The 27,882-nt window shown below is 37.9% G+C and overlaps 1 long non-coding RNA gene across 5 annotated transcripts in view; it reads right to left on the bottom strand.

Moving 5' to 3' along the window:
* The window catches only part of LOC149588362 (uncharacterized), a 200,186-nt gene that overhangs the window by 57,468 nt on the left and 114,836 nt on the right, over positions 1-27,882 (bottom strand). For all 5 annotated transcript variants that reach the window (XR_016379999.1, XR_016380000.1, XR_016379998.1 and 2 more), the window contains one exon: positions 3,371-3,409. This is a non-coding gene — a long non-coding RNA (uncharacterized LOC149588362). The remainder of the gene's footprint in view (positions 1-3,370; positions 3,410-27,882) is intronic.

The raw sequence follows: 27,882 nt of genomic DNA, 5'->3' as shown, positions 1-27,882 counted from the left end.
AAAAGAGCCCCCTGCGATACAAGACAAAAAAAGAAAGGGTTAATTTCGCTAGACTAAGCGTAACGCTTTCTTGAACCAAAGAAGAAAATGTTCTTGGGGTCCCCATTTAAAAACTAATCAATTCTTAATTACTGCCTTCGTTTGGCCCCCGAAGTCTAGCTTAATGAAACAATGAATACAAAGGCGAAGAAGAAGCCTTCCCATCCTGTCTTTCTATCCCATTCCCCTTAAGATATACTCATTATCTCTAATTAGTCCAACGGTAAACGAAGGAAAACCTTTTTTTTATTGGTTCGCTTCCCAAAAGGAGAGAACGACCTGCACTTACAACCTTGGAAGGAGTGAGGGAAGACCATCTTTGTTAATTAGTTTTTAACCCTTTCTTAGCTTGTAAGGAAGGAAGGAGTAGGGGGGATTTTGGCTTTTTATCTTGGCCAACAAGTGGATGGAGTTCGGGTACGTCTCCAGGGTGTAATCTAGGCAAGCAACGGCGCTCAAAGAGAATGTTGTTCATCTTGCAGAGATGCGGAAAGAGAGCCCTCGCTCATTAAGAGGGAGAAACTGAGAGTGAGCGCGGCAAACCAGCAATTAGCCAAAGAATTAACGCCTTTTGGGGGGCTCGGAGCTGTTGAGGAAAGAGATACTGCGTAAGGGAAGGGGTCTGTGAGTTTCTCACTACTGTGGTGGGTCTTCTTCTTCTTCAAGTAAGTTAAAGAGCTCAGAGAAAGCTCGGCTAGCTCCGTTTTACGTTCAACGACTCTTCCAGATTTTAATTTAGTCGCAATTGCCGCGAGTGCATTTCTTAATTGATTTATATAAGGGACCTTAACTGTATTCAAACTTAATTATTTTGATCAAAAAGTTAAATATCTTTTTGGATCAGTAAGTTGATTATTTTGATCAGTAAGCAAAATAGTTTGATCTGATGAATTAGCTGAATAAGTCAAATACTTAGATCAAAAACTTGAATGTTTTGATAAATAATTTGAAAGTTTCGATCAATAATTAGAACGTTTTGATCCACACTTTGAATGTTTTGATCCACAATTTGAATGTTTTGATCCACAATTTGAATGTTTTGATCCACAATTTGAATGTTTTGATCCACAATTTGAATGTTTTGATCCGCAATTTGAATGTTTTGATCCGCAATTTGAATGTTTTGATCCGCAATTTGAATGTTTTGACCCGCAATTTGAATATTTTGACCCGCAATTTGAATATTTTGACCCACAATTTGAATATTTTGACCCACAATTTGAATATTTTGACCCACAACTTGAATATTTTGACCCACAACTTGAATATTTTGACCCTTAATTTGAATGTTTTGATCCAGAATTTGAATGTTTTGATCAATAATTTGAACGTTTTGATCAATAAGTTAAATATGTTGATGAGTAATTTAGATAGTTTGATCAATAAGTTAAATATTTCAATAAATAATTTAAAAATTTTGTCAATTGGCCTTTATACTATCTTTGAATCGTTCAACACCATGATAAATTATCCTATAGATAGATAAATTAATTATATATATTTCCCTCCGCCATTATACAGTATATAATAATAATTGTTGGTAAATATAGTTCTTTGAAATATCACACCAAAAACATCTTTCCATTTCGCCCTACTGAACTTCAGGAACAAGATGATGGTGGAAAAAGCTACAAGAGTCGCTTCAAATATCCGAAATAATTCCTTTTCAAATTCCAAGAAAGCCCCATTAAAGTCCTATAATATCATTCTGCAGCACCTTTTTTTTTTTAAAAAAGGAACTGATTGCGACAGAAAAGCAATTAAGATTGTAAAATCCTTTAAGAAAGAATGAAAGACCCGGGCTCTTTCTCTACAGTATATACGAGCAGGAGGGAGTTATATTTTCTAACTATACCTAGATGGGGTACGTACTAGTGTGGGGGTCACGTGGGTAGGTAAAAAAAGATGGTGGTGGGGGGGGGCTATTATATTCATTTCGGCGAAAATGATCAAATTTCGTTCCTTATCAGAGTGGAAGTAACTGGCAGCAATAAGGGTTGGGGGGCCCGACACCCCCCCTCCCCTTGTTCGAAGAAACGAAAAAAAAAAAACCTTCCTTAACCTCCTTCTTCGAAATTAGGAAAAACGGGAGAGAAGATTCATCTAAGGAAAGAAACGTCGTTAACTAAAATGACGAAGGGGGGGGGGGTTCAAAGGGGGGAGGGTAAAGGGGTGCTTGAAGAAATCTCGTTAAAAAACGCCGTAATTATCGCCAAATTTCGCCCGTTTCTTCCGCCCCAACCCATTCCACCCCAAAACCCATGGAAAAGGAATAGAAAAAAAATGATGAAAGTAGTTCAGGGACTATGGATGGTATATGACGTATCGCTCGCTCGCTCCTGAAGACGTCATTAAAAAAACCTATATCAAGATCTATATATATATTACCCCCCCCCTTCCGTCTTAATTACGCCCCAGCTCAAGTTACTATCTATCTTACGGAAGTTTATATTGAAAATCATTCCGCCATAGTTTTATTATCATTGCCAAATTAAGTTCGATATTTAAAAAGAAGAAAGAAAAATGGATAGACTACTTCGATGCAAAGGCCCACGGAATTTAAAGAGATTTAAGGCGTAATGTACCAAAGGTTGCTTAAATATTTAGCTCTGTTGATTAATTGAATTGGTCTATTTTATCAAAGGGGATATAGGGAGGCCAAATTTCCAAAGTAATGCTTTCTTTTCAAAGTGTACTTTTTTTTTAAGTAAACTTTGACGCTTTAATTTTTTTCTTCTTAATTCTAGATAAAAGTAATTACCGCGCTTTTTTTTGGACCTCCCCAAACGATTTTCCTTTCCCCCTCTTTCGCTTTCTTTATTTAAGTATTTTTTATATCGCGTAATTAAACTAATGATTATACTTAATCAAAGGAATATTTATTTACCTGCAGGTAATATCCTATCATTGATGACAGAAATAAATATATTTTACTAAGCCTAATGCAGATCGAACTAAGCGCATGAATTCCTCGCGAGGTCAAAGGTGAAAGTATTAAAACCAATTTCACTAAGCCTAATGCAGACAAAACAAAACTCGCGTATTCTAAGCTTAATGCAGACGTAACTTTAGAGCGTGATTTCCTAGCGAGGTCAAAGGTGAAATAATTAAAACCCATGTTAAAACCAATTTCACTAAGCCTAATGCAGACAAAACAAAACTCGTGCATGGGTTCCTCGCGAGGTCAAAGGTGAAAGAATTAAAAGTGCAACTTCACTAAGCCTAATGCAGACGAAACAAAACACGTGCATGGTTTCCTCGCGAGGTAAATAAATAGGCCTATGACATCAAAAAACATAATTAAACAAAAGAAAATTAAAATTATTCTTACCCAAATTTAATGTCCATACTTCGGCGTAAACAGGTGCACCTAAAACGACAAAATTAGAAGTAACAAATTTAATAAAATGTCCAGCAAATTAAGGACAATTTAAAAACGCGTTACAAATTCGGAAAGAACATTTGCAAAGAGAACAATATCAATTTCATCGAAGAGGTATGAAATAAAATACATTATTTTTCTCTATTGTTCAACGCGGCGGCTTTTAAGTGTCCCTAAATAATAAACTAAGTCTAACAATCGAAAATACCTATATAATATTTGGTTTAACCCGGCAAAAAGTAAATCCATCCCAATGGACAGACCTAGACTAAATCGTGAATAATTGATATCGCTTCCGACAATGTTCATCCCATTTCAAATACGCATTGAACTAGGGTATACAATTTAATAATTAATATATTTTTAAACGCCGCATATATGCCCAACAATCTGTATTATTCTCCATGGAATACTGGGAAAGCAAAATGGGCGGAGCTACGACACAGCAGCTATATTTTACGGAAACATTACGCTTATTTTAGGCGGGAAACTTGCGATTATTTAATTTAGCACAAAGACTAAAGATTATCCCCAAGTATACATAAACGGACTGACAAATGTATGTAATGTCATTAAAGCAAAATACAATAATACATATCGGCATGCATATATTATTACAAATTTGCACGTCACCCCTACACACAAAATCGATATTTTTTTTTTAAAAAAACTAACCTCTCTCTCTCTCTCACACTCATTCTCCAAATTACAAGAATATTTAGAGAATGAGCCACGAGAATAAGTATAACGTGCCCTAATCAACTCCGTCCATAAGTCACAGCTAATTAATTAACCTTAATTCGTTATTAAACTCGAATAGTAATTAAACAAAAAGAGACGTTTGGCAGTGTTTGATTTTTTTGTTATATATTTCCTTGTAATTTTAATAAACTACAAAAATATATAATGAAATTGGCCTTTATTAATCATTCTTTACCGTTTGAATCTAAATATGTTTGGGTGGCTTTTCTTTCGTCGACGTATTTCTAATCAATAAATCAACATTAGGTCGGCAATACCTAGAAAAAAAAGGCGCGCTTCCCAAATGAAAAGAAAAGCGTTGCGTAATGGTCACTAGTCCCTCTCGACTCCCTAATTACGCTAACATATTCTATAGCGTGAACATTTACAGATATACGCCTTCCCTACTATGCTCCATTATTTTTTACATAACCCAACGACAAAAACCTATCATTTCTGTCTGTACCGGCTAACCTTCGCGTTCCGTTCACCTTTAAAGATTTAATAAGGTACCAGACTGATTAATCTTTCTTTATTCGTCGCGCCTCAACCCCCACCGTTTCGTTTTCAATTCATTAATCTAATCAATGTGAACAAAATCATTTGTAAACGAACCTATAATCCGTTCACGTTATAAAATTTAATACGGTGGAAGGAGGATGGTTCACTGTACTCGTAAAGTCTTACCCGCGTTTTCCCTTCATTAACGGATCGAAGATGAACAAAAATTTAGAAGACAAAAAAAAAAGAAAGGTTTTTTGTTTCGCTCGTGAATTAGCGCGTGTTTCCGATTAGAGGAAGTTGACGCCGTGACGTCACGCGTACAGGGATTAATAATGTATTTTGTAATTCGTCGTCATGGCAACCGGCGGGGAAGAAGGAGGGGGTGGCGGTAGAAATATATCCTTTGGAAAAAAAAATAATAATATAAGAAAATATCCCTAATAAATAATTAGCCAATCGGATGATACCTGACTGACGTCGTTCGTTTCAAGGCAGGCGTCAAAAAAGGGGGTTTTATATTTTTCTATATAAAACGTTATTAGTCTTTCGCACGACAATCCGCCGATAAAAAAATGAAAAAAAATAATAATAATATTAATATTTCGCGCCTACAAGATGGCTTCAGTCATCATACACCGGTGCATTGCGTGTTAAACACTTCTACAGGGGCTATGGAGAAATACATAGGAACTTCTGCCCCTAAATGTCGACTTCATGTTTAAGTTTGCTAAGCTACACTAGCTACCAATGTAAAATATTATATGCATAATAATAACGATGACGTTACATATATAGGCGGGGTCTTATACATTAATCATTCTCAATCAGGATTGGTTGCATTTGAAGAAGAAGAAGAAGAAATGAGGAAACGTGTAGAGGTAATTATATATCTTCCTAATTACTTTCCATTTGATCGCGTCCGGACCCCCGCGGGATCCCAAGGTTCTCTCCCACAACCTTTACCTCAGAATATATATATATGTATGTATAAAAAATGGTTCTGTAAGATTACTTATTAGGGAAGAAGTTGGTTGGGGCTAGCGGATTAGATGGATTCCGATATCTATTAAAAGACACGGATAAAATTAATGAGATACCAAGTACAGCGTTAAGCTCAAATTATAAAGATGCGCCCACACTATCTCTCTGCACCTATCAAATTCCATTATACCAAAATTCAGATGAAAACTTTTGAACCTCATTATAATTTGGGTTGCTTATTAAATTAAATCTGTGGCTTCTTAAACCATTAAAAAAAATGGGTCAGCAAAAACCGCTTGTTCAATGCCAAATAAAATAATTTTAACCAAGAATCAAGAGAGACGGAAACAAAGACTAAAATATTTTAAATGAAAATTTAATTTAAATAAAATCAGAAGTATATAATACTTCTATTCGAGAGAAGTGTACGAGCACAAAGCGACGTGGTAATTGTAACATGATTCTTCCAAACATCATTTTACATTTGGATTGTTCAAGGTTACTAAACCGAATCACATACGCCATGTAAATAGTTCCCCTCATCATTACTCTATTATCGCTTAACTATTTCTTTGGCAAGGCGCATGCGCTTGTTGATTAATTTTTGTCCCACGTCAAGACAATCAAGGTTTGTGGGTTGATTGTTAAGGATTTAGTACTATACCAAACAGTTATAGAATTCACCCTAGGACGGTGATGCGATGTCCATTTGAAGTTTGATGAGCGGGAGAGCAAACATAAAGGTAAGTGAGCCTGGGAAGAATCATGTTACATAACTAAACAATATTAAGAGGATACAGAGTGTCATCCTTCTTCTATTATCCCCTTCTGATAAAATACAACAAAACTGCCTTAAAATTACTTCAGAAAGGACCCGCTAATTATAATTAGCTCCAAGTACAAATTCGCATTAACTTGATTGGAATTAGTAATTAATAAACAAGAACGAACTCTAGTAGATACACTTTATGCATATAATGGTGACATGACGCGTGGAAGCTGAATTCATCCCTGACCCTAACACCATGGGTCCCCCAACCCTGCCCTTTTTTTTAACAGGCACGCTATACTCCCTGGCTTGTTAAATTTGAGTGCTGCTAGGGTATTGGAGCGCAGGCGCTGTCACTAATTTCTTCTCCTGCACGAGTCCAGGGTGGGTGAGCGAACAAAAAAAGGAGTAATCTTAATTTGGGCAATATATCCTGACCCCCCTCGTTGCATTTTCAGTCTGCAATTAGAAAGTTACGCGTTAATACCAGTCTTTTAAGTTATGAGGAAGCTACCACGATAGTGTCTGCCTTGGGAAGAAATACAAGTAGTCACGTCACCATAGACTGGGATGAGGAGAGAGAGAGAGAGAGAGCCAGTTAACCCTAATGGCCACCAGGGTACTTATTAAACTTTACCCTTCTCATACCCAACCCCCTCCTCTTTGATAATATCAGCCAATACCCTTCCCGACATGCACTTTGATTCCATACTCAGGCAGTCACGTTACGGCACCATCCTCTTTTTTTTGGCTCTATACGTGATTACAAAATGTACAGGGTATTATACTTGTTATACAGGGTGTTTCTGATAAGTCTGCATGCATAAATTAATTATTGGGATGTTCTTTGGGTTCATGCAAATGTATGCAACTTCTACGATTCCACTTTGTTTGCCTTAAGAGACACTGTTTTCAAGTTAAGATTACATCCAGAGTATTTTACGGATGACCCCTTAAATTTAATTAAGAAACTGATTAAGACAATAATTTCTAATTTAATTAATTAAGGGGTCATCCCTAAAACACAAGTCTAATCATAACTCGAAAACATTGTCCCTTAGGGCAAACAAAATGGAATCGTAGAAGTTACATCTTTGTCTCAAAATTGACCATCCAAAGAACATCCCCCTTAATTTATGCATGCAGACTTATCAGGAACACCCTGTATAGTTTTTGAGTCGTCTGATAAAAATGCATGCTGGTTTAAGACAAGCCACTAAACGAGTATTATTATATTCAGTATGTACAGAAATTAATGTCCAGTGTTGGGTCAGGTATCAAATTGACCTACCTCGTGAAGAATTCGCAAATTATGTTTACATTCCCAATGTGTTTCTAGTTTTTTTGTCTATAAATTGGTAAATCTTAATTTTCTAGGATATTTATTTTTAAGGAATGAATAACAAGTTGAAATAGTACATTAAGAAAAGCGGCGCGAATCGAAGGCATCACGTGGTATTAGTGGTGCGGCGATGGTAGAATGTAAAAAATGCTGTCAGAAGATGTAAAGTAGTTAGGCCTTTTGCTACCCAGAGTTCCTAGCGTTCGGAACTTGAGGAAGAGAGAGAGAGAGAGAGAGAAGAAAAAAATGGGGTGTATATGAGAGAGAGAGGCAGCATAGCGTCCCGCACTTTCTCATCGGCTAAATGGGCCTGGGGGGTAATGATCATGCATAGCGTTAGAGCGCGAGTGGGGCTGTACCCCAGAACTCAGACCCCACACACACTAAAAAAAAAAAAAAAAATAGGAAAAAAAGAAATCCATACTAGAGGCAATAAAAATTCACTCTTTAAAACAAGGAATTTTAACATACCTTTAACGTTATAAAAATAACCCTTCTAAGAGTGCAAGAAGTAGTACGGGCAGATTCTATGTTCTCTCGCGCCATCGCCATGCAATTCGCGATTAAAAATTACTCGCTCCAAAACTCGCTGAGTCATAAGAGATTTTTTCAGCCTCTCTCTCACCCTCTGTGGGTTGGGGGGTACGGAAATCAGTAAAAAAAAAGGGGGGGGGCGCCAGGGGTGAAGTCAGGGGGGAGAGAGCCCCAGATGAACAAGGGTAAGAGGAGAGAAAAAAAGAAGCGTTGATGAAGGAAAGGGGGCAAGGGGTTGGGGGGTAGAGGGGGATCATTAAGTTTTAGGAAAGAAGATGGCCCGGCAACGCTAATCTCTAGAACCAAGCACACCCCCCTTTCCCCCTTCAAACGATTTTTTTTAATGACAATATAGAAAGGGGGATGGGGACCTACCCCACGCAAAGAACCCTCCTAAAAAATACCCCTAACTAATGTTCAACTTGAAAGAAGTAATAAAGGGAATCCCTAGGAAAAGTAGTTCACTCCAGTTATAAATCTCTACGCGGCGACTTAATCTCTATTACTTCATTCAATCTGGTGGAAATATCTTTTTTTATGGAGGGGGGTTTGCAAATTCAATCCCCCCTATTTCTATATAATACTTATATAATATTTTATAATTTAAAAACTGAGGGGAGGGGGGGGGGTTTAAAGCAAGCGAGCTTTTAAAATAAATCATCAAGGGGCCTTACTGGCAAGGTACTAATTTTTTCCTACCTAGGCCTATATTAGGAATGTAATTCATGCTTTAAAGAATATCCGTCCCTACGGGATTTTGCTATCAAAAAATAATATTAAGAATATGAAATACATTCATGATACGTAATATCAGAAGGGGATAATAGAAGAAGTATGACACTCTGTATCCCCTCTTAATACTTTAGTTATGTAAAATGATTCTTCCCAGGCGAGGGACCCCTTTTTGTTTGCTTTTCCGCTCATCAAACTTCAGATGGGCATCGCACCGTGCTAGGGTGAATTCTATAATTGTTTGGTATTTACTAAATCCTCAGCAATCAACCCACAAACATTGATTGTCTTGACGTGGGGGGACAAGAATCCACAACACAAGCGCATGCATGCGCCTTGGAAATCAAATAGTTAAGCAGCGCTAATAGAGTAATGATAAGGGAACTATTTACATGGCGTATGTGATTCGGTTTAGTAACCTTGCTATAATAAATGTAAAATGATGTTGTTTGGAAGAATCATGTTACATTTACCCCGCCGCTTTGTGCACGGCACACTTCTCTCGTAGAGAAAGTATAAAATGCTTCTGGATATGTAGGTTGTAGTGGTCCTAAGTTCTAAAGTACCTGGGTACCCTGGTTACTTAGGAAACCGTGCATTTTTAATATCGAGAATTTTTTCTCTCTCTATCCTTATAACCCCCTCTAGATAATATAGACATATATAATTTTGAAGGTAAAAAAAAAGTATATTAAGGCAGTTTACTTTTTGGATTAATTATTATAGAAAAATGAGGATATTTCGAAACTTCATTCATCCCCCCCCTCTTCTACCCATCTTTACAGTTCAATCTAGCTTAGAATCCACCCTCTCCCAAAAAATACCCCCTGACCCCCCATCCCCCGAAGGAGGAACTAGCCCCTGACAGCAATTTTTGATACTAAATTTCTTTACTGAATTTTTTTATATACATATATAAATTTTTTTTCCAAGAAATAATTTGAAGTGTATATCCAGCTTATACGTGCTTTAGTGTAATTACCAACTAAAGGTATGGGGGGTGTAAAGGTGTGTTTGGGTGGGGGAAGGGGGTTGTACCCCATTTGTATGTGTGATGGGGGTGGGTGTTAGGGCCCTATCGCTATTATTAGACCAAAGTCGTTAAAGTTTCTAATATCTTTTTTGGGGTTAGCTTCAGATTTTTTTTGGGGGGATCGTAAATTCTAATTTTTAATAAGTAATAAACAACAGAAGGTAAATCTTGAAGCTTTTACCCGTGGCGTCGCTCGCGTGTAATAAGAACTTCCATCAAAATGATATAAAGAATGGGTAGATTTTACTGATGACTAATATTTTTGTAGCACCCTAGGAGCGAAGGGCACTCGGCGTTGCCCGTCAGCCCGTCAGGACATTTTTTTATTACTTTTCACGCGGACATTATTCCCTAAAGAAGGGTTTTTAAATTTCTGGCCGCTATTTAAAAAGATGGCAACAAATCGAACCCAGAAGATTATTCAGCCCGTCTATAAGTTAAAGGAAACCAGTGTACTTAATATTTATGAAATCGGTTGAAACGCGCGGACTTTGTTGCATAGGAGAAGATTTTTTACATTTCTGGGCGCGATTTATTAAGATGGCGGCGGATTGGGAAAAATCTTTCTTAGTACGCGCCTACTACTTACGAGTAACGTTCCTGCAAATTTTCAGCCTTCTAGGGCAAGCGGTTTGAGCTGGGCGTTGATTATCAGTCAGTCAGTCAGATCTTTGATCTATATAGATATAGATATTGCAAGCTGTACAGGGTGTGTTTAAGAGTGAGACGTACATTCACCGACACGAGTTCACGCTAACTCAAAAGGGGTTAAAATCTCTTAAAGAGGGTATCTATTTGTAGTCGTTTAAGTGAGGCAGGAAAAAAAAAATACTATTCTTTAGTAAAAGCAGCGCGGGCGAATCATTTGTCAGTCGCTCGCGAATGATAGATAGATAGATCGTCCGGGAGTCGTAAATAACTTTCCACTTTACTGCCAATTCCCCTAGTCTAACCCTCTTAAAAATAGCGGCGTTGTCATTCTTTTTTGACAACTAGTAGATTTTGAAAAGGGTTGTGCGCGTGTCGCGAGCAAACACGAGGGAAAAAACTCGAGCCAAAAAAGGGGTGCGGATTTTTGGCGGAAAATTCCTTTTTCTTTTTATATATACGGGCGCGAGCGGGTCCTCGCGCGTGACTGAAAGGGGTGTGATGTAAGGACAACCTTAGTTGACTCCAATAGAAGGGAGATACGAGGGTACTTTCGCCTTTCTTTGTACTGTTATAAAACAAATGAAGATAGAGATGGAGAGAGAGAGAGAGAGAGAGAGAGAGAGAGAGAGAGAGAGAGAGAGAGAGAGAGAGAGAGAGAGAGAGAGAGAGAATTGCGGGTAGAGTCGAAACTTAAACATTGACTATAACATTTTACATTCGGTTTGACTTTAAAAAAAACTGGGGTTTTATATTCAAAGGGTTAAATGTTACGGAAAAAAACCAAAATTTAATCCTCTCAATTGACTCTAAGATAAAGTACTAGTAAGTAGTAACCGAGGCTTAGCTATAGAGTTTAACATTGCGAAATTGTTGTTGCTTCTTTCTTTCTAAGCCTAATGCGTTATTTTTTTAAAAAAGCAGGGGGAAAAATAAGTGATCATGCGAGGGAGAAAATCCATATGGAATAAAAAAATAAAATTAATAAACAGAAATTGAAATAGCGTGGAAAATACAAGAGAATAATAGGGGGGAAAGGGGGGAAGAGAAACTAATTCCGTTCACATTTCAGCCTCATTGGAAAACATATTTTAAAGATCGTTTTTGCGCAAAAGAATAATAATAATAAAAAAAAAGTCATTTTCGTATTTGGAAGCCAAAAACGAAATCATGCGATTTCGCAATCAAAATAATCCTTTTCATTCTTTCAAACGTAAAATAATAATAATAACCGTACGTATTATTCACGAATCCAGGAATTTCTCCATGAATATTGTTTTAAAATTATACTATTATTATAATCCAAGGCTTACCCCTTCCTATATAGCCAGTAGCCCAGGCCATACATACTTCAATATTCGAGCGAATTGTTAAAACCATTCCAAAAAAATTAATTTCTTAATGGAAATAAAGAACAGTCTTTTGAATGAATGTCGCCGTATCTAACGTTAAGTCGAGATGTTTAAATTAGTAAACATTTTACTAATGCCTTGGAGAAAAGGCTGCTAGCTGGACGACCTCATCGGACCAATATTTTTAGTCTTGTCTATACTTTTGAAATCGTTAAATTAATATTAAAAATAGCCTTTTGGAAGAAAAAAATAATCGGCGATTTCTAGAGTTGCAACGGCGTCACCTCCCATCTTACAATGTCCCTTTCATTACAATATACTAGCTCGGACCTCCTTTTTTCTTATCGAGGGGTAGGACATTTGCCTCAAAATTTCAATTGACTTAAATTTGGTGGCGCGCATGGCGGTTATTGCTTTCGCCTCGCAGCAAGAGAAGAGGGTCCCGGGTTCGATCCCGGAATGTGCATGCAAATAAAACATGGAAACAAACCCTTTCGCGTAGAGTTTGAGAGTTTTCCTTCCGGTGCCTCCTTTAACCAAAACTTAAGTTAACGATAATAGTTAGTGTAGGGCGCTGTTGGTTAGCTGTTTCTCATGGCCTTGCCACCACCCCTCTATGCATTCATCGTAAACGAACCCAAATGTAAATAAGCCACAAGCAACGTGAGAACATCCCTTCATAACAAAGCTTAGATTATTATTAATTAAGAAAACTTGCCGGGGTTAACGGTAATAGTTAGTACAGAGCGCTGTAAGTTAGCATGGGGGCTAGCTACCACCCCTTAATGCATTGTAAATAGGCTCACTGTGAACAACCCTTCATAGACAAAGCTCAGATTATTATTACTAAACACGCTGAAGTATCCGATTCCCCGGGGGTTTAGTTTAGATGGGTGGGTTTATTTATCGGTGCTTAATGGCGTTTGATATTCGGAACAACTTTTAAGCGCTTTTTTAGTCTGATCCGAATACGCATTGACTAATGACAAAATCTTTCTTTATATACACGACTTGTTTTTGTTTTCTGGGTTGGTGGGGGGAGGGGAGGGGGCGTACCCCCTCGGCATTAAATCTAGATAACCTTTTCCTTGTTCCGGCTTATTAGTTCGCTCAGTCACTATTAATGTTAAAATGGAATATTATATTTTCTCTAAATGTACCCCCTCCCCTCCACTTTACCCCCCCGGGGGAGGGGGAACTCCCGCCCCTTTTCTGTACATTAAGAACTAAAAATACGTAACGAGTTACGTAAAGAAACTTATTTCCTGTTATATTCAATGTTTCGTAAATAAATAAGTTATACAGATAGACGATCATGAAACGTATAGGGTCAGCGTGCCTAACTTTGGACAGCTGCAACTTTAGACACTTTTATTATAAAAATCATATTTAATTACTGGATGCATCAAATTGATAATGAAATAGCTTATTTTAAAGCTTAGAATGTGAGGAATTTAGAAAAAAATACTTCAAAGTCGTAGAATAACATCCGACTACGTTACGAGCCAAATTAGCCCACTCCCCAAACTCGTCCATTTAAATTACGGCCAAATTTGACGGGGGTCAACCCTTTGGTCCCGGGAAATAAGGTTTGACGAAAATTAGAGAAATCATACCTGAACAAACTAGAAACCATTCGAAAGAGCAACTTTTTGGCTTCATAATCCGTATTTTATACACTGTCTTACGCGGGAAATTCGACGAAATATTCAGCTTTAAAAACACCTGGGCAAATTTCTAACTTTGGACACTTTCATGCTGGCCGATTTCTCCGTTTGTTAACACTAATTAACTCGCGATATTAGCCTTTTTTAGAGTTTAAAACAATAAGGGACACGTCCTCAGTTTGTTAAAATTGTTACGCGGCAAACAGCGCGCCAAAATTAAAGGCTAGAGCAGACGGCGCGATTCTCTCCGCGCCGACCCCGCGTTTCGGTTCGATTCGGATCATTAATAACATAAGTTAATTAACTTATGTTAATAATAATATTTAATAAAGTTTGTTTTAAAGAAATTTCTGATTTTTTATATATTTTAGGCATACGTCTAGGTCGGCCTAAGCCTATATTTTTACTTTTGAAATTGTGATTCGCCTAATGCGTCCCCAAGTCACCCTTTTTTCGCTGTCCAAAGTTAGGAAGGGGTGTCCAAAGTTAGGAAGGGGGCGTCCAAAGTTACATAGAAGTGTCCAAAGTTGAGCACGAATTCGGCCTTTGGGGAACTCTACTTTGTGAAAAATGTATTCCATTTAAAAAGTTGAAAACTTGTGAGAATGTGTCTTAAGAATGCTTCTCTCCATTGCTTTTTTAATTTTGAGTCTAACATATAAGCAACGGAAGTTATTCAAGGTTATGCAAAAAGTGTCCACAGTTATGCATACTGACCCTAGTTATTACTCAACTTTAACAAATTTTTTAAATTAATAAAATAAAATTACCTAATTGAAAATTTTAAATTACTGGTCGTTAAACGTTGAATCAATATTGAAGGATTGGGATCGAGTACAGGGAGTTTCTGATAAGTCTGCATGCATAAATTAAGGGGGATGTTCTTTGGGTGCACTGTCGATTTTGAGAATCGAAAATGTATGCAACTTCTATCTCCATTTTGATTGCACAAAGGGACACTGTTTTCGAGTTACGATTTCAAGAGTGTTTTAGGGATGACCCCTTAATTAAATTAAATTAAATTAGAAATCATTGTCTTAATCAGTTTCTTAATTAAATTTAAGGGGTCATCCGTAAAATACTCCAATCCAATCAATCTTAACTCGAAAACAGTGCCCTTAGGGCAATACAAAATGTCATTCATAGACGTTACATTTTCGACTCAAAATCGTCTAATGCACCCAATGAACATCCCCCAGAATTAATTTATGCATGCAGACTTATCAGAAACACCCTGTATAGAGAGAAAGGCGACTCTGATTTCGAGAGCCAACTTAGTCGGGTATGTTTAGATTGCGATACAAGTCGCGCTTTAAATATCGTATAGTGTGAAATTGTCCTCGTTAATATTAAAGAAGATTCGAATCTATTCTTTGTCCGTTAATGGGAGAGAGAGAGAGAGAGAAATTTATACTCGACCAAAAAAAAAGTGGACCGATAGCAATTGGCAATCACAGTTTGGCAACATAGTTGGAAATAGGGTTATCCTACACTATACTACCATCAAGAAGATAATTACGAAAATGGTCCCCCCTCCCTGCCCCCTTTATCGCACAAACCGGGGGGGAAGGAGAGAGAGAGAGAGAGAGGGTATCTCTTTCTTTCTTTTTCTCTCGATGGTTAAGTATTTGATGAGCCTGAATACTTTAATAAGGAAATGTCCGTTCACAGAGGCCATCATCATATAGCAACACAGATTTTTTCCCGAGGTAATTACATATCCCCTTTCTTCCCCCCTCCAACAACACACGCTTTTATTTCTTCCACTTGTTAACGTATACTCCACCCCACTAAAACCAAGGATGATACACACTACGATCCCTGGAGACGTTTCTACATATAAACAAGAGGCATGCGAGTCACGAGAAAAATGGGATAATTATTTGTTTTTATTATCATCAAATCACGTGCTATAAAAAAATAGCTCACGCGCCAATCATAAGTTTATAAGTTATGTTCTTAAATAAATATGACACTAGGTATACTTCGTAATGCTAGAGACTTACAGCTCCATCTAGTTCGAGAATTGAAGTCTTACACTCGGTGTTAATTTTGCAGGACTTCCATCTTCATATTTAGTCTAAGTACTAAGCCTTTGATAGCGCCTGAGTCACCAGGCGTCGCTTTACCTCGAATCTATGACCTACCTCACTCACTTCATGACAAGCTCCAGTTTGTAACCAGTGACAAACTTATGTATGGAACATATCTTATGAACTTATGGTTAATTTAATCAAACTCACGTGAAATGTAATTTCTAATCATACAGTTTTAACTAATTTGAAATCAATTCAGGAGGCGCTAGTATCGCTTATTATTAACCAAGGTATACCCTAGTTTTATTGGCCACGAAGATATCGTATCCAGGGTACATTGGTCTAATATCTCAATCATTTTCGGTATAGTTACTTACGAACGATATTAGCCAGTTGGCGTATTGGTGTATCGCTTAAAAGGCGATAAATTTTTAGTCCCCTTTCTCTCACTCTGTCTCTCTCTCTCTATACATCATCCGCTATTATATACGGTTAAATCAGTTGACGACGTCTTTAAGACGTTTTAAATAAAAGAATATCAGTACAGAGATTATTATTATTATTATAGAGGCCTTATAGTTTGAAGAACGAGACAGAAGAAGAACTTCAATTAGAGACAGACGGACGAAAAAAGCAAATGGGCCGTCGTCGTTCGTCGTCATTCGGAAAAACATTGTTCGAATTAAGAGTGACAAATCTTTTATTATTTCTTCCGAATCTATCATAGATCTCTCCTCCTTCCCCCTCCTGTCTTAGTCCCCCCCCCCATAAATTGCCAGTAATTACCACCCCCCGTTTATAATATATCACTTACATTAAGCCATTATAGTCAAAAACATTTTATCTATATTATTTAATATCTACGAATATGGTTTAAGAGGCATTAATGAATTTGACCGAATTTATTCCTGTTGTTATTGTGTTTCTTTTTATTTCAGGGTTTTTTCTTGAAATTACATCCAATTTTATTAGAAAATGGGGTGAATCTATTACCCCCCCCTTTCAATGAAATGAAATGATGGAAAGATGATTTTAATCAACGTTGCCGTCACCCGCGTCTTATATGTAAGAATAAGAAAAAAAAAATCCCGGAATTTCAAAAGTTTATAAATTAAAGAATGAACAATCCATGGATGATGGCTCCAGACCAATTTAAGATGTAGTTTTATTTTGATTAATTCCGATTGGTTCTGCCGTTATATCAGTTCTTAACAGTTATTAAATTCATTCTCTTTCTAGATTTATCTTGATTTTTATGGAATTTCTCGGCTCGCGCTGTCAATTTTACGAAATTTCTTTTTTAAAATAAAAATAAAAATAAACGCGCTTAAAAAGAATTCAGACACAAATAAAATTAGTTCAAGTTTTATTTTTTTCTCGAGGATTTTATTCGTCAATCAAAAACACGTGACGTCGCGTTTATTTTCCCGCGTTTTAAATAAGCAAGGCGCGAGGATATTACATTTATTAATTAAATAGTGATAATGAAATTAATAATTATTTATTATAAATCGACTCGACTGTTTTATTTTTTTTTTACTAAATTGATTTTGATATAAAACCAAATTGCTTTTGTCTATTGTCCAAATATTATTTAAATCAATAAAGCAATCAATAATGACTTTCGCATAATATATTTTTTACCACGAAAAGGCGGGAGAAAAGCGGGCGCGCGCCTTGAATACGAATAAATTTCATCAAATTCTATTAAGCCAAATAAATCATTTACATTTCGTTAATATTCTAAAAGTTAAAACGCGTGTATAAAAATCATTGACTCTTTGTTGGGTCAAGCGAGTCGTCTATGGGCAGCTGGAATATAGATTTGAACTGAACTGAGCAAGTTCGAACCCATTTCTTTAATTAATATATGGAAACCAGACTATTCATTTCAAGTCCCAGTAATCAAAATATATTGGAAACCATATTTAGGTCATAAAAACAAAGAAGTTGGTAACACTTGGCAAAATGCGTAGTTTTTCTTTTGTTTCAGAGCACACTCAAAGTTTGGGTAAATATTGAATTGAAAAGTTAGTTGCGTACAGTAAATCAGGTCTCGTGTGGCCATAATTATATTTTGTTACTTTACCTACATACCATAAGTTTATAAGATATGTTCCATAAGTATGACACTATCTATAAGTTCGTAATGCTACAGACTTACAGCTCGGGTTAGTTCGAGAACGACAAGCGAGAATTGAAGTACTACACTCGGTGGTTAATTTTGCAGGACTTCCATCTTACTATTTAGTCTGTACTAAGCCTTTGATATGCAGCGCCTCACCAGGCGTCGCTTTACCTCGAATCTATGACCTACCTCACTCACTCACATCATGACAAGCTCCAGTTTGTAACCAATGACAAACTTATGGAACATATCTTATGATATACCTATAGCTATAGCTATTTTGATTTCTATACAGGTAAAGTAGAACTATAGTCCGTCTTCCTTCGGTTCACGCCCCCCCCCCCCATCTCTTCCCATGCACCAATATGTATATTCATGGGCCACAGGCGTTAATGGCTTATAGGCTCTATAAAGTTCACCCCGCGTTATAGCTAATGGATTTTTCGTGTTTTAAAAGCATTCGTTCTCCTTCGTTTTCGTTTCGTAGAAGTTCTAGAGAAAGAGAGAGAGAGAATGGTTGGCCAGGGTTGGATCGCAATTAGAAAAATATGTCCGTACCTTATCAACACGAGTTTGACATTAAAACTGGACAGCCCCTCTCAGACCCCCCTATTCCCTCCCTCCCCGCTTTTGTACACGCTAATCATTATTTCCTTCAAGTCCCGGGAATGTACTCTACCGTTAATCACCTTTTTTTATCAAACCCCCCACTCCCCCTTCCCCCATAACCCCTGGTTAAACTATAGAACATTTCTTAATAGTTAACTACTAAGTAATATCATAGGTAAATTTACGTTGGTGTAAGTCAGATGGAAATAATTTATAAATATTAATTGTAACCGCAGCCACACCTAGCTAACACGGAAATCTTGATTATACGTGACTTGTTTTAATTCTTTTTACTTGATTTGGTACTAAAAGAATTATCAAGCGCTAATTTATCTCCAAGTGTAGGTAGAATGTCACGTGGTACACTTACAGAGAAGGATAAACCGATCATAAAGCTCGTTTTGAAGCGCTGGGTGTAGGGCATAAATTCGCGTTTGAAAAATGGCGCCAAAGCTCGCGTTAATGCCACAGCGACATCTGGCGACGCTATTCACGTGAGAAAAAGAGTACCCTATACCCAAATCTCGCTTAAAAAGTCGCTAAAATATGTATAATAAGGTATAAGTTACTAATGATAACCTATTTTAGACTATTTCGCGGCGTTCTTACTATCTGTTGAGTGTTGATATAGTTTCATATTTGGCCAGACAGACAAGAGCAACAGTCCCAATAGACCATTTCCATGTAACTAAGAGGGAAAGACACGGTTTGCAAAACTTTGCCTTCCATCTTTCTTTTTGGCGCCTGCGCTGTAGTATTTTTGTATCATGTTAGTGCATGCGCAGAGACGTACGTCCTGATACTGAGGGTTGCGTACCCCCTTTTTTTACGTCGAAAAGGTCGATGGCGTATACGGTATATACTTATACGAGAAGTTTAGATTACTTATGAAATAAGAAAGTATTTCGGGGTATATAGAGTTTCGGACTACGTGTTAAGAGTTAGCGAGTGAGTGAATGGCGTTTCGAAACGAGTGTTTTCGCATCACGCGTTTTTAATGAAAAAAATCATTAAGAAAGGTCGATCGGGGCCAGTTTTATAAATACACAACGCCAAAAATCGTGAGAACAAAGAAACGGTTTTTAATTCCTAGCTATATACTTACTCTCTAGGCCGTTTTCCTTGGAAAACTTGGCCGAGTTCCGTAACACACTATGCCTATATATATATACTTAACGCGTATACTATTTCTGTTATTGTTATAATATAAAACTCAGAAGCGCGCGTGTGTGTGTGAGGAGGAGGGAGCTGGTAAAGGAGTACTTAATGACTTACCTACCTATTAATGCACTTAACGAGAGAAGAGAATCGCCTAAAAGCACCAACCCACCCACCCCTCCTTCCCCAACAGAAATGACTCACGCTTTTTTAAGCCTCGCGTGATTATGCATTAAAACTGTACCAAACGCGAAAGATAATACTTCAAATAAACATACACAGTTTGCATGGAAACAATATTCCACATACACATCCGAAGTAAAATAGATCTCTCATTCTTTTCTTAGTAATCGATACCCTTTTTTCTTAATCGATATAGATAATCGTACCACGCTTTGATGAATCTACCCTGGTAAGATCCAAGAGCGAAAGAGAGAGAGAGAGAAAGAGAAAAAATAGGGTCTGCAAACTAATGGTTTTCAAGGATGAGACTGGGTTCTCTATCCAAAGCGTACACAGAACAGCTAGACAAGCCCATATATACTTCTTCTTATAGACATATCCTCTCACCAATAGATAGAGGGGGGAAGTTATTATTCAAGGACCATCCATATTACCTCCCCCCGTCTGTCCCGTGCCCCGTCTTGGGCCACGCTGATAATTACTGCAAGGGAGAGACGCCTATTCCCTAATCCTGCATGGGTACCCGCAAAAAAATCGCGCTCGTACGGGAAAAAAGGTGGTAGTGGAGGTGGTGATGGTGGTTGGTGGGCTCCAGAGACTAATGCGGGGCTCGATGGACGCGCCTCGACGCCCAACAATAACAAGACACCATTAGAGAGAACCCAAGGATAATAATAATAATAATCGGAGAGATAGCTATATAGCCAAGAAATCATTCATGGAACCCCCCCCCCCCCCCAAAAAAAAAATACCCACAAAGATTTTGGGCCTCATTAGGTTCAAGATAAGAGTTTTACACAAATAATATAACATCTTCTATACATATTTTTCAGACTAGGATGATGCATACCATTTACACAAGGAGACCAGACTATACTTGGAGGACAATAAAGTCTTTCCACCTTTGACCTCTAAGTAGCCTGGGACCCTATTCTCTACCTCTAAAAATCTCAATCATTAGGACGAAGATCCAAATCCAAAGATTAGAACCGGCTCCATTGCGAGAGAGCCTTTAAAGCCGTAGTCTCCTCATAGCCTTGGCACATATTTTGTCCTACTCCAAGTAGCCTGGTCTCCTTGTGCAAATGGTATGAATCCTCCTAGCCTGATAACTATGTATACGCGAGGTCTAGTATTTGAGTGGCTTGCCTCATCTAAGGCGCTGACTGACTATAAAGGTCAAAGGTTAAGGGAGGAAAAGGGAATAGTCGTTAATAAGTCCTTGGGATGGAAATTCCTTTGGGCACCGGGCGTGCCCATGCATGTATATATACACATATCAAAGGGCGCTCTTGGAAATCAGCACTTATAAAAAGGCGAGGCGGCGCGAAGGCCCTCAAACAACTTCTTAAGCAAAACTTATAAGGCCCCTTAAGAAAGTTTACGCGGCCTAAAGAAGCCACCGCGGAATTTTTTTTTCCTTTCCTCAGTACTCCTAGAAAGGTCTAAGGAAATTTCTAAGGAAAAAGATTACGTCATCGAGATGAAAATATACAGGGTGTTTCTGATAAGTCTGAATGCATAAATTAAGGGGGATGTTCTTTGGGTGCGCGATAGATTTTGAGTCGAAAATGTAGTAACTTCCATCTCCATTTTGTTTGCCCTAAGGGACACTATTTTCAAGTTAAGATTGGATGGAGTATTTTACGGATGACCCCTTAAATTTAATTAAGAAACTGACTGAAAGACAATGATTTCTAATTTAATTAATTAAGGGGTCATCCCTAAAACACAAGTTCAATCATAACTCTTAAACAGTAGCTAACCCTTAGGACAAACAAAATGGAGATAGAAGTTACATTTTCGACTCGAAATCGTGCACCCAAATAACATCCCCCTTAATTTATGCATGCAGACTTATCAAAAACACCCTGTATATAAATTAAAGAAAAAGGCACACGCAAAATTGTAAGGTGGCAAAATTCTGGTCTGTTAAAAGGTGTCAAATTTACCTTTAAAAAGTACTTTAACAAACAAAATTAAAAATTCACTATAAGGCACGAGTCCTACAACAATATTAAAAACAGATTATTCTCTCTTGATTGGAGAATGGATAAATGAATAGATGAAAGAGATTAGGACCATCTTCATCCCATGATCACCCAATATTACGTTCGGTGAAGGGACATTATAGACAAGAATGAGGTCTTCGATTTAAGGACAAAAGACAACCTCCTCCTCTTTATTCTTAGCAATGAAAGAAGTAATATGGAGGCAAAAAGAATGGAGAGAGTAAATGATGGGGCGTGGCTTCTCACCATCAAATACACAAAGAGAGAGAGAGAGAGAGAGAGAGAGAGAGAGAGAGAGAGAGAGGGGGAGAGAAAGAGAAAAAAGTTGATTCGTAAAGCGTCCCATTGTTCGAATTCGTCGTGATTGCTAAGAACAAGAATAAAAGTTCTTGCATGCCGGCGCCTTGAAAGAGCTAAGGCGAAAGAAATTCTGCACTTTGGAAAGCGCGGGATGGGGATGGCCCCTAGTGGCGAGGAGGAGTAGGGGGTAGGGGGGCTGGCAAAGGCGCAATGAAAATTCCGATCCGAAATTAAAATTCTTGCGTCCAAGCTTATCTCAATAGGCCAAGCAAAGAAAAGGAGATAGGTGCATGGTAGGGAGGAGAAATAATAGAAAAAAAACTTGATAATAATAGTTTTTAAGGAATTTTAACGACACAGAGAAAGAGGGAGACGAAGAGCAAGGCTTATATTGAGATAGCAGAAGACCTTAAATTCTATTTAATAGCCGGACCAATTCAGTATATTTTTTTTAAATTCTTCTTTTTAAAAACTATTTTAGACTTAAATAAATAAAGTTAGAAGTATAGTTGTCCTCTTGGCGAATAATTCAACAATTGCGAATAATAACGCGATATATATTTTCATATCCTTTCCTGAAATTTATTTTGATGACGGGAAATATGGCGCCCATTTAACCAGAACCAAGAAGCGATATCTACTTTATTAGGGAGAAGATGCCTAAGTATTCGCGCGCCATAGTCCCAGTCCTCCTTTCAAAATACAAGGGGGGGGCATAAAAGGAGGCCGGGCTATTTCGCCTCTCCTCAATCGGAAAATATGACTGAAATTTTCGTCGTTCGCGTCGCGCTGACTTAAGTTTTCAAGAACCAATGAGATGCTGGTTGTAATTTAGAGGCGGGATTAACTCCGGACCTACGTTTGAACTGGAGATAAAGCTGGAAACGTGGAGGAGAATTTATACCTTCTCCCTAATAAACTAGACATCACTTCTTGCCAGAACGTTATAGAGAGCCTTCACTGGGATTCTCTGTTAAGTTTAACCATTCTTATATAACATTATTATTATCATTCTTCGAAGGAGGAAATGATACCTTCTCGGAATCATTAAGAGGAAATTGGACAGTTGGTCATCATCGCACATGGATTCTTGCGAACAAGCCAAAGCTTCTAAGAGAGATGATATTTCTTTTCAATGGCTTCCTTCCTGCATGGCTTTGAGATATCTGGCATTCTGGCCTGGGTCGAGTACAGCAGGCGCTATCACGCAATTTGACGCGACCCCATCAGCTTAAGTTTTATTATATTTTCCAAATATACTAATTTTAGATGAATTTAGAATAGATTCGATCTCCCATTTTGTAATTATCTCTCTCCACGAGGAGGGGGGGGGGAGAAATAAGTTGGAAAAAGAGGAGCTAGTGAATTAAAACAATTCATCATTGGTTGGAAAAACTCTTTTTCGCCGTCGTCCTGTGTCTCTCCTCTCTCTCTCTCTCTCTCTCTCTCTCTCTCTCTCTCTCTCTCTCTCTCTCTCTCTCTCTCAAAATCCATTCGAGAGACTAAAATTTTAATAGCTTTCTCTCTTTCTCTTTTAAGAGTCCGTGCAACCTCATTTTCTCTTCTTCTTCTTTCTTAAATTCATTCTCATTCGAAGAACCAGAAAACTTATTAAAGGATAATTTATTATCCCAAATTACTCTTTAAGACTCGGGGTCTTCCCTCCCCCGCAAAACCCCTTCCCGTCTTTTTTATCGTCGTCGCGTTACAATTTAGAATTAAAAGAAGGCCCCCTGTAATTGGGGTCTAATCGCAGTCCGTCTGGTGTTTCTGATAAATCTGACGATTTTGATTCGAATATGTAACTTCTATCTCTATATTGTTTGCCCTAAGGGACACTGTTTTAGAGTTAAGATTTGATCCGAGTGTTTTAAGCCTGACCCCTTAATTAAATTAGAAATTATTGTCTAAATCAGTTTCTTAATTGAATTTAAGGGGGTCATCCGTAAAATACACCAATCCAATCTTAACTCGAAAACAGTGTCCCTTAGGACAAACAAAATGGAGAAAGAAGTTACTAAATTTTCGACTCAAAATCGTGCATGCACCCAAAGGACACCCCCCTTAATTTATGCATGAAGACTTATCAGAAACACCCTGTATATACCCAAATAATTTCTAAAATAAATAAATAATGAATAATAAAAAAACAACACCATAAATAAATAAATTTAGTTCTTAATTCTTGAACCTTATTTAATCATTTAATTAAATCAAATTTTGAGGTTATATATTTTTTTAATTTCCCTGTTAGTTTATTACCTTTGGGGGCACCTTGTTTAAGAAGGGGGACGACACCCTCCCCCCGGAGTAACCCTTTACTCGCAAACGAAACTGGCTAATAATAAGTTTGTGGGTATAAATATAAAAAGTGCATATGCCCCCTTCATTCTCCGTTTAAATGAGGGGGCCGGGGATGGGGCAATTGGGAGCAAGGGGGGGGGGGTTTCGTTCTTTAATCGGTCCATTTTTACCTAGCAAGCACGAGGTGAAACGTTTTTCTCAGAGAGTCTGAGTGGAACGCGCGCAGGCATAGAGCCGAGCTAGTATAAAGAATCAATAAGGAATTTTGACCATGCAGCCCCGGCCTGGCCTTAACGACCTTTTTCCGGGGCACCCATTAATTCAATTTGAAACTCGCCCAGCTGCCCCGTTTCTCACAAACTATACGCGCCGCCTTCTTACTATAATAGGCTCCCCTCCCTCGTGATCCTCCTCCTTATTCAAGCTGGGGCCCTAGCCCCCTCCGAGATGAGTACCTAGCTAACGCAACACGGCAGCGGCAACGGCAACCCGGGGCCAAGAGTTAAAACTAACTCGTCTCTCCTTACTTACGCCCAAAACCAACGGATAACAAATTCACCCCTCCCCCACCCCGTTCATTAACAGCAATTCTCTCACGAATATCGTCGATACGACCTTTGAAATAGAATAAATCAACAACGTCCCACCAAGGAAGGCCCTGATTTCATTTAGTGTAGTGAGTACGTATAATGAGGAGGCTCGGAGAGAGCGAATTCTCCGTCAGCCCAAAACTGTCTCAAAAACCGGTACCGAGCTGTAGCTCGGTATCAGAGTTTTGCACATGCGCGATAGATCATTTCTATGTAACCAAGAGGGAAAGACACGGGGGTAAAACTTGGCCCTCCATCTCACAATTTGGCGTCTGCGCTGTAGTCTATTTGTATCATGAATATGAGCAGAAACGGTCGGCAATGTCAACCCCCTCTTACGTCCCAATACCGAGGGTGGCCTACCCCGGTTTTTTTACATCGAAAAGTTCTATCGGCGCAAAAGAGAGAGAGAGAGGAAAGAAAAAAAAAAACAGAGAAGTTTGTTTATGGCTAGTACGTATCACATGACGTCTAGCTCCTCGGCTATGCGCCAAGGTAGGTGCGCGTGAGAGAGAGATCGGGTTGTGCCGTTATAGTTACCATAATTACCTCTTTGATTCTCCTTCTTATACGTACACACTGTTTTCATATTCATCAAAAGATAATTGCTCAAAATATTAGTTTATGTTTTAAAAATTCCGATTTTAAGGAGAAAAAATAGCGCAACGTGATCAAAGTTTCATATTAAAGCGGGAATTAAATCTATTCTTGTTGATAATAAATACAGTAGAGGGGGGGAGATCGAGAGAGAATGTATAATGTTTCGGTCGAATTAATGACGTTTCTAAATAGTTGCGAGCGGCAAAACTCCGATGCTAATATACAAGTATAAACCAAGCAAGCAAGCGAGCAAGCATGGTGCAGTAAATGAATTAAAATAGTGAAAAGGGGGAACACCCTCCGTACGCCGAAATTCATATCAAGCAAGCCCAGGGAGACAAATGATAGCTAGTTACTTGGTCCAAAAGAAGAGTTCGCTTCCGTTACGAGGTGTGGAAGTATACGGTACCCATTTTCAACAGCGCCAAGCGATATACCACCGTATAAAGACTGAGTATATCTCTGGGATAATTTTTAATGTTTCACTGGCACATTCGAAACGGTAATTAGGTAGGTACATAGTTGTTTACAACAGGCGCTCTCTCTCTCTCTCTCTCTCTCTCTCTCTCTCTCTCTCTCTCTCTCTCTCTCTCTCTCTCTCTCTCTCTCTTTCAGTGTATACGCGTGTTATAGGTAATAAACAGGAATCCTTCTAAAGTATACAGGGTGTGTCTGATAAGTCTGCATGCATAAATTAATTAAGGGGGATGTTCTTTGGGTGCATGCACAATTTTGAGTCGAAAATGTATAATAACTTCTACGATTCCATTTTGTAAATTACCCTAAGGGACACTGTTTTTGGGTTAAGATTAGTAAGGAGTATTTTACGGATGACCCCTTAAATTTAATTAAGAAACTGATTAAGACAACGATTTCTAATTTAATTAATTAAGGGGTCATCCCTAAAACACAAGTCTAATCATAACTCGAAAACGGTGTCCCTTTGGGCAATTTACAAAATGGAATCGTAGAAGTTATTATACATTTTCGACTCAAAATTGTGCATGCACCCAAAGAACATCCCCCTTAATTAATTTATGCATGCAGACTTATCAGAAACACCCTGTATATACATACCCCTTTTGAGTCTCAAACCCCCCACTAAAATTATTTCTAATACATTATAAGAGACGAGTCGAATATGGCCAGTGGAAATAAATGAAGAACTAGCCCTATATATTCCAGTTCACGCGATCTCGTGTTTAACTTAATTTTATTTTATATATATTTTTTTTTCCCGCCATGAAACGCATCGTGGATTCTAGGAATTTCTATTGTTTTCATTATTAAATATTGATGTAATGACTGACGTCACAGAAAAGCCTGATATATACGAAAAACATTCCAAGGTTGAAATATAATATTATCGATTGAGTGTTCAAGTTTTAAATTATTTCAAAATTAAATAATATTCCTAAGATTTAATTTAAATTTAAATTTATATTATTTATTAATTATGCCCAAAAAAGTCGTTAGGGATAGCCTATCAAATTTCGTAAACCTAATTGATGTTTAATTAATAATTAAAGCAGTGATTAAAGGAGTCGTGTCCCACCCTGAAATCAATCAATCAAATTCATCTTCGTTGATCGACGACACCTTACTTAAGAAATATCCGTCATTAATACGTTAATTAAGTACAAGGCTGGTAAGGTTGAACTATAACGCATTAGGCTTAAGGCCTTATTCATTAACAAGGTTTCAGCGTACATATTTCAAGGCGAAATTATTATTTTTTTACATCAAAGTATCTCATAACAAAAAAAACCTAGTTAGAGGAGGGAATTAATGGAAGAGCTGGGGCCAGCCCCCCTACTCCTTAGGCCTTGGTTGCGCTAGTTCAAAATCGACGGATATAACTTCTTCAATAATATCAATCACCGGATAGGAACTATTTTTTGGTGTTCTTGGGCGGGCATCTTCTTGGCCAAGTTATTAAGTAATTTCATTAGCGAAGAGTCGTTATTCGCTTCTCTCTCTCTCTGAGAGGCTTCATCCCCCTACCTAACCCCCTTCCCCCCTCAACCCTCGTTGCGCTTTTTATCGTTTAGGATATTAAAGGATGGTTCTCCCTCAGCCCTTACCGCCTTCCAAAAAGGTTAGAAGGGACCCAAAAGAGAGAAGTAGAAGAAGAAAAAAATCCCTAATACTGGTACATTATCAAGGGATGAAGGGCAGCCATTACGGCGAATATGCCCAAAATTCATTACCTAACATTCGGGCCCTCCCCCTTCCCCA

The sequence above is a fragment of the Phalangium opilio genome, unplaced genomic scaffold (genome assembly GCF_054372755.1).
Source record: "Phalangium opilio isolate 3A_F unplaced genomic scaffold, DU_Popi_V2 ptg000662l_1, whole genome shotgun sequence".
Taxonomy (NCBI): Eukaryota; Metazoa; Arthropoda; class Arachnida; order Opiliones; family Phalangiidae; genus Phalangium; species Phalangium opilio.
Note: the sequence above shows the minus strand (reverse complement) of the source record. Positions and strands in the feature narration are given on the sequence as shown.